Here is a 7,361-nt window from a genome sequence, read left to right as displayed (position 1 = left end):
GCGCCCCCCCCACCCCTGCGTCCTGGGTGCCCCGGGTTCTCATTGAACCCCTTCTTGGCTTTCTGAGCGAATTCCCGCTCGCACGCGGCACTTTCCGGCGGGACGGGGCCCGACGGTCCCGAGGGGGGACTCTGCCGGGCCCTCGCTCGGGAAGCTGCCCTTTCACGGCGCGGTCCGTCCGCCCAGCCTGCTCACCCCCAACCCTTCCTCCTCGGGCCGGTCAAGCTTTAAACCGCTTCCGGTTACCTGTTTGCCATCCCCCGCCCCAGGCCAGCATCCGGCGTCCACCGCGCCTCGCGGGACTTGTTCGTACGCTTCGCCTGGGGGCCAGGCTGTGCGCGATCTGTGGGGGGGGTCAAATCCTCTGGGGGCGGCGGTCAGGCCCCCGTGGACAGGNTACTTAAGCTTGCAGCTTGCACTGACGTAATTTAAACCTCTTCTCCGGCTTCCCACCACCCCAGTGGCGTGTGTGTGTGTGTGTGTGTGTGTGTGTGTGCGCGCGCGCGCACACACACAGGAAGGTGAGAGAAGAGTTTCCTTCCTGGGTCTGGAAGCAAGTGCTTAGAGGCCAGAGGCGCCTGGGCGCATGATCGCTCTGTACCCTCAACGGACTCCCCCAAATTATAAATCTAATCGCCCACACAGCAGGGTTAACACACAATGCCTGGCATTCACTCTCCTCCACAGATTCCGGCCTCAGCTGTGTGATGGGAAGCCCAAGGCATTGGTGCATTTGAAAATGCTCCCCAAGTTAGATGTGCACAANGGGTGGGGGGGCGGGGCGCCTGGGTGGCTCAGTTGGTTAAGAATCTGACTCTGGGTTTCAGTTCAGGTCATGATCTCACTGCTCGTGAACTTGAGCCTTGCGTCTGTCTGGCTCTGCACTGACCGTGCAGAGCCTGCTTGAGATTCTCTCTCTTTTCCCCTCTCTCTGCCCCTAACCTGCTCTCTCTCTGCCCCTAACCTGCTCTCTCTCTCTCTCTCAAAATAGATATAAATAAGCTTTAAAAAAAAAAAAAAGAGGAAGGTGTGGCTCAGTGAAGCCTGCAAATGGGAAGTGGAAAGCAGGGTAGGGGGGTCAAGGAGGCAGAGAGCTGGCCGTCCCCTGCACTTAAGGAATTGCTGGGGACACGCAGAGACCTGGGGACCCAGCACTCACACGTACTAGGACTGATGATGGCCCTGTGTCTCCAGCTCCCGCAGGCCGCTCAGGACGCTTCACAAGTGCTGACTCACTGAAGGTGTGCGGCATCACATAAAGTTGCTGCGAAAAGCTCTCCCTTTTGCAGATGAGACCAGAGGAGCGCCCGGAGACGCACCCAGAGCGACAGCAAGGCGGGGATGTCAGCCCAGTCTCAGACACCCACGCACAGGGGTGGGAGGGAAGGGTGGAATCTCGGTTGCATACGGCTATAAATCTTGTGTTGTTCGCTCCTAATAATGCGGGGGGGTGGGGCGTAGACGCTCCAGTACATAAAACTCACAGATAATCCCCGAATCTAGGAAGTGCCAAGGATTCTCGTGGTAGACCTCTCCGGGCCCTGGAGTTCACAGACACTAAACAAAACGGGGCCAAGAGGGAGCATGGGAAAAGAAGTGAATGGTTTGAATCCAATTCCTAGTCTCCAACCCCAAGATTTGGATTCTAGGCTGCACCTGGGAATCTGTATTCTAATTTTTTTTTTTTACATTTATTTATTTTTGAGAGACAGAGGCAGAGCATAAGTCGGGGAGGGGCAGAGAGAGAGGGAGACACAGAATCTGAAGCAGGCTCCAGGCTCTGAGCTGTCAGCACAGAGCCCCATGCAGGGCTCATACCCACGACCAGTGAGATCATGACCTGAGCCGAAGTCGGACGCTTCACCACCTGAGTCACCCAGGTGCCCCGAATCAATATTCTAAATTCTCCTCATGGTTCTGATGCTCTAAGACTTGGGGGCCAGTGGTGGGAATGGCCCGTGAACTGGAAAATCAAGCCTCCCATAAGCCAGTGGCCTCGGTTGCACAGAGAAGTGGAAAGAGCCCCCACTGGGAGCCAGGGCTCTGAATTCCAGTTTTGACTTTGCTTGTACTCTGGGGACAGTCACTGGCATCCAGACCCTTCAGTTTTCTTATCTGTGAAATAGAAAAATGGGCCAAAATAATCCCCAGACTGTTCCTGTGATGAATTTATCTGATTCCATGACAGTCGAATTTCTTATTCAGTAAGGGTAAGAGTATTTTTAAAGGAATGGGGATCAATTCCCCAAAGGGGAGTTGCCATAGTTTTAGTATCTCTTCCTAACTCTGCTTAGGAATTTTGGCAAGACCTTCCAACCAGCTCTTGCATCTTCCTTCCTTCCCATCACAGGGACCCTTAACACCGGTGACGCATGGGCCTTCCACTTCTTTTCTGACTCTCAGAAACTTCCCCTCTGACTCTTGCTCTTTCTTTCCCAGAAACCCCAGAAAATGGCAGTTTTCAATCCTGGCTGTGTATAGGATCACCTGGGAAGCCCTTATGACTTATTGACACCAGGCCTTCCCCCCAGACAACTGAATCAAAATTTGGGGGTGTGTGTGTGGCCTAGGCATCTGCATTTGTGAAGCTCCCCAGTTGATTGCAATGCATGAGAACGTTGGAGGCAGCTCCCCGGAGCTGGTGTGAAAGCAGGGGTGATGGGTCTCAAGGTTCCTCTTTACTCAAGTAAGAGAGCGGAAGTGTAGGGTGGAATTTACAGTGTTGCCAAGTCTTCTCTGCCTAGACCCACACATCAGTATTGTAGATACGCTACATCGATGTCCACAGCATCAAATACACCGTGGAAGGGAAATGAAAACACCAGAAAACACCAGGCTACCTGGCACCACCATACGCCCGCCAGTGGGCCTGAGTCAAGTGTCCCAAGTCCAGTCTTCCCGTTTGCAGAGTGAGCCCAGCTTTTCCCTCTTGACCTTACAGCATTGTTAGGTGAATCACATGATGCAATGCATGTGAATTGGCTTTGTACACGATAAAGCACTACACAAGTTGAATGGATTTTAGGCACCTCGCATGTTGAAGGAGTTCACATATTCAACGAAAATATGTCGGTTCTTTCCCAATGAATGCATGGGTTCAGTGCAACATCAATACCAATCAAAATGGCAGCAGCCTTCTTTATAGAAATCCGCAAACTGATTCTAAAATTTGCATGGAAATGCCAAGGACCTTGAATTGTCAAAATAGTTTTGAAAAAGAAGTACAGCCTTGGAGGACTCACATTCCCTGGTTTTGAAGCAACAGCGATCAAGATAGTGTCTCAGTGCAAAGGTAGGCGAGTAGTTCAGTGAAATGAAATCCCAAGATATATCTGCATGTATGTGGCCAGGTGATTTTCTACGAAACTGACAACACAGTTTGATGGAGAAAGGATGATTTTTTAACAGATGATATTGGAACAACCAGATAGCCATAGTTGAGATATGTGTATGTATATACCTAAGTCTCCTAGGAAAGAAGAAATAAATTATAAAACTATGGCATCTCCATAGAATGGAATACTATTCAGAAAGAAAAGAGGCATGAACTAGAGCCATATATGTTAGCATGGATGCACCACTAAAATATTATACTAAGCGAAAGAAGCCAGACACAAAGGCTCCATATTATTTGATTTCACATACGTGAAATTTTACAAAAAAAAAAAACTATAATGATAGAAAGCAGATCAGACAGAAACCTGCGAGGGGTCAGGGGGTGGGAGGCAGGGATTAAATATAGAGGGGCTTAAGGGAACTTTGGGGAGATGGAAATTTTCTATATCATGATCGCAATAATGGTACACAACTGTAAACATTGGTCAAAACTCACTGAATTGTAATTAAACATGGTGAGCTTCACTGTATGCAGATTATCTTTCAAAAAAGCTGGCAAAAAATTATCGGAGTCTTTTGCTTGTCAGGTACTGCGCTGGGCACATCAGGATGAATCAGACACGACCCCTCCCTGCAAGCACTCGCAAATAAGTGCAACACATCACTGAAAGTGCTGTGGTAGAGACTGCACGCAGAATAGAGTGAGGTTGATTCTCACCACAGGAGGGAGAGCAGGCTAGGTGGTATTTGAGCCAACTCTTAAAAGATAGGTAGCTATTTGCCAAGTAACAAAGGAGAGCAAAGCAATTCTAAGCAGCAAGAGCCAAAGAACAAAACCTCGCAAGCTGGAAATAGCTAGACACATTCCAGGAAAGGCGAGTGGTTGGTCAAAACCTAATTTTCCAGGAAGAGCGTGTCCGGAGATGAAAATGTTGAAGAGTCTCCTACCACATGTTCAGGCACTCAAGTTTCATCCTATAAACAAAGAGAAACTACTGAATAGTTTTGAGCTGTAATGAACAGGTTCAGTGTGGCGTTTTATAAATATTACTCTGGAAGACAGATTGAAGGGTGGTAGCAGGTAGATTGAAGGCTAAGAAGCCAATTAAAAGACTATTGCCGTCACTCAGATAAACAGTGAGTTTTGTTCTGCAGAGTAACGTCAGGGCAAGAGTCATGAGAGATATTAAGGGAGCATAGCCGGATGTGTTTGGGGGTGCTGCATAAAAGAATGATGGGGAGTCAAACAGTACTCCTTGGATTCTAGCTTGAGTGACTGGGTGGCTGGTGGTGGCATGTTTCAAGATGGCAGATGCAAGGAAGAGCAAGTGTGGATGGGAAAGATGAGTTCATGGGTTGGTGCTTGGTTAACTTTTGTACAGTCCATTCTAGAAGAGTGTCTACAAGGAACCTGAATACCCAAGAGTAAAATTCAAAGAGATCTAGCCTAGATGTATGTATACCACAAGTGGCCATGTGGTAGTAAAATTGACGGGAGAAGAACAGAGAGGTCAGAGGTTTAGGGGATCTTGGTGAGCACAGCACACAGACAGACCGATGGGGTAGGGGTGGTAGCAGATGGGAGTCAAGAGTAAGGTACTCAGAGGGAAGGGTTTCAGAGGGAAGAGAGTTCTGGGTGATGCCAACATCCAAGCTATGGAAACCCGAAGTGAAGGAGCGGGAAGATCATTGGTGCCCAGGCTACGGTGTTGTGTAAGTCTTTCCATGAGTGTTAAAGTTCCCAGGATGCTGTGGGAGAAAGGAGTGCCATGGGGGAGGCATCAAAGTCCTCAGTGAATGAGGGAAGGGAGTATAGGGCCAGAGGCTGTCAGCCATATGTGTGGTGGGCTGGGCTTCAAGGTTTGTGCCTGAGGAAGAGGGGGCTGCTGCCCACTGAGGGCTCTAAGATGAAAGAAAGTGGGGTGTCCATTTCAGAGAGAGGGTAGGGGATATTCTTGGGGTTCAGCCAGGTTTCCTGTAACGCTAGGAGGTGGAAGAGGTTGGAAATGAAGGTACAACGGATTTGGATGATAGCAGAGCACGGGTTAGGAGGGGGTAGCTGCCGGGAAATCGGGGGAAAGGCAGCACTGCATTGTCTGGGCAGAAGAGAAAACTTTGAGCCTCCCTCCTGGGCTGGTGGCAAGATGGCAGCTGTGGGAGGCGAGGGCCGGGTTTGTCGGCCTCACAGTTCTGGGCAGCTAACTGTGGAGACCTTCGGGGGTCTTAGACCCAAACAATATATGTAAAATTTAGTAATGGGAACCTCACTACAATGGAGGTTGGAGGCTTCTGGAAGGAAGGGAGCTCATGACCTACCCCTTGCAGTCTATTGCAGACCAAACAGGAGGAGCCAGACTTGACCTTGCATGTGGATACCACCTACTAATCCTGCAGAAGGAAGAGACCTTTCCTCATCGCCAGACAGCTGACCGGCCAGTGAAAAGCCACCATTCTTGGAACCCCAAGTTTACTCCTATAGACTTTTCATTTATGACGGGCTTCCTCAATTACCCCCCCTTTCGCCTTAAAAAAAGCGGGGGATGCATGTCTCCTTCATTCTCCCAACGTGCCTATAGTTTTGCCACAGCTTGTTTGTCCCAGAATACAATTCTCTTTCATCCCCGGATGAACCCATCTTTTACTGGTAAAATAACTCGCCGTTTCTATTTTTAGGGTTAACAAATGTGATGGGGAGTTTTGTTGATGCGCCGAGATCGTGCCGGGAAGAGACTCCTGCCCCGGAGAATTGTAAGGATGCTGGAACATTTACCACTTGCTGGAAATACTTGCTGATGGTTAATTAAGGGACAAAGACTCAGTAAAGGGTGAAGATTAGGCCTACGGGTCCCTCAATAGGTATTCGTTTAACTGGATTGGAATAAAGAGCGGAGCTCATGTGTTCCTTGTGGAATAAGAGGACCTCAGAGCTGGAAAGGCCTAGAAGAGACACATATTGTAGAAACATCTAGTGTATCCGTTGCGCGTGCGTCTTGTGTGTGAGAGCGCCACCGCGCTCATTTTAGTGACCTTCACGCGTGTGCGGTCCCCTGCTCCTGACTGCCCCCCAGCGCTGCCCCCCGGGGTGGCCCTTCAGCTAGCTCAGACTCCGGTTCCTTCCGCAGGCTCTTTCCCTCCAGCTCTAGCTCTTTCCATCTCCCTGCACGAGCTCTTCTCTTTTCTTGGCAGGAAGCTTCCCCGCGTCTGCCTGGCCACCCCACTCATCCTGCAAGTTCTTTCCGGCTCCCAGGCGTGCTTCGGGGCCCCTGCAGCTCGTGCTCACCCTACTCTCTCATCAGAGCGATAGTCATGTCACAAGAGAGTTGCTTGCTGCGATATTGTGATTTGTAAGAAATGCATGTTTGGTCATTCAGACGACTAGCCTAGACTTCTCATATGTGCTTGGTCTTTGTCCACAGTTCCTGGCCCACAGCTCCCAAGGCTCTTGGTCTCTGTCTATTCTGTGTCTTTGCACCCAGCTCTTCTGAGCCTCCGGGTCTCAGGAATTGATTCAATGCACGGATTTTGAAGCCAGATACACCCTGGACTCAACTTCCAGGCCTGCCACCGGTCAGCTACTAGCCCCTGTCCTTGGGCAAGTTACTTAGCCTCTTGAAGCCTCAGTCTCTATTTATGACATGGAGGTGATGAGGGCAGTGGTGTGTGAAGGTGGAGAGTAAGCAGTAATGTTGGGAAATGCCAACGAGACCATGGATACCAAAACCATTGCAGGTTTAAAAAAAAATAGATTCAGAAATTCTCTTACCTCCTAGATCTATTCAAATCCTGATGAACAGATTCCCACCACTTTAAAAACCAGAATGCCAAAGTATTAGCTTACANCCCCCCCCCCCCTCCGGGGACAGTGCCAGGGACATACTGAGAAATTCTCATTACCCACCTCACATTTCTTAGACTCTGTTATGACTAGTATGCCTGTCTTCGCCATGTCATCTTAGCTTCTTTTCACAGCATGTCATGTTTCCAAGTGAATTCACGCAGAGCTATGATAGCAAAAGTCTCCTTAT

General features: G+C 49.5%; 1 long non-coding RNA gene across 1 annotated transcript in view; it reads left to right on the top strand.

Moving 5' to 3' along the window:
* The window catches only part of LOC144216148 (uncharacterized), a 22,257-nt gene extending 16,285 nt beyond the window's left edge, over positions 1-5,972 (top strand). Inside the window, exon 2 of the long non-coding RNA XR_013330579.1 lies at positions 5,662-5,972. This is a non-coding gene — a long non-coding RNA (uncharacterized LOC144216148). The remainder of the gene's footprint in view (positions 1-5,661) is intronic.
* The last annotated feature ends 1,389 nt before the right edge of the window (positions 5,973-7,361 follow it).

This window comes from Crocuta crocuta, unplaced genomic scaffold (genome assembly GCF_008692635.1).
Source record: "Crocuta crocuta isolate KB4526 unplaced genomic scaffold, BGI_CrCroc_1.0 scaffold258, whole genome shotgun sequence".
NCBI classification, from domain to species: domain Eukaryota; kingdom Metazoa; phylum Chordata; class Mammalia; order Carnivora; family Hyaenidae; genus Crocuta; species Crocuta crocuta.
This window is presented reverse-complemented; position numbering and strand designations above follow the sequence as displayed.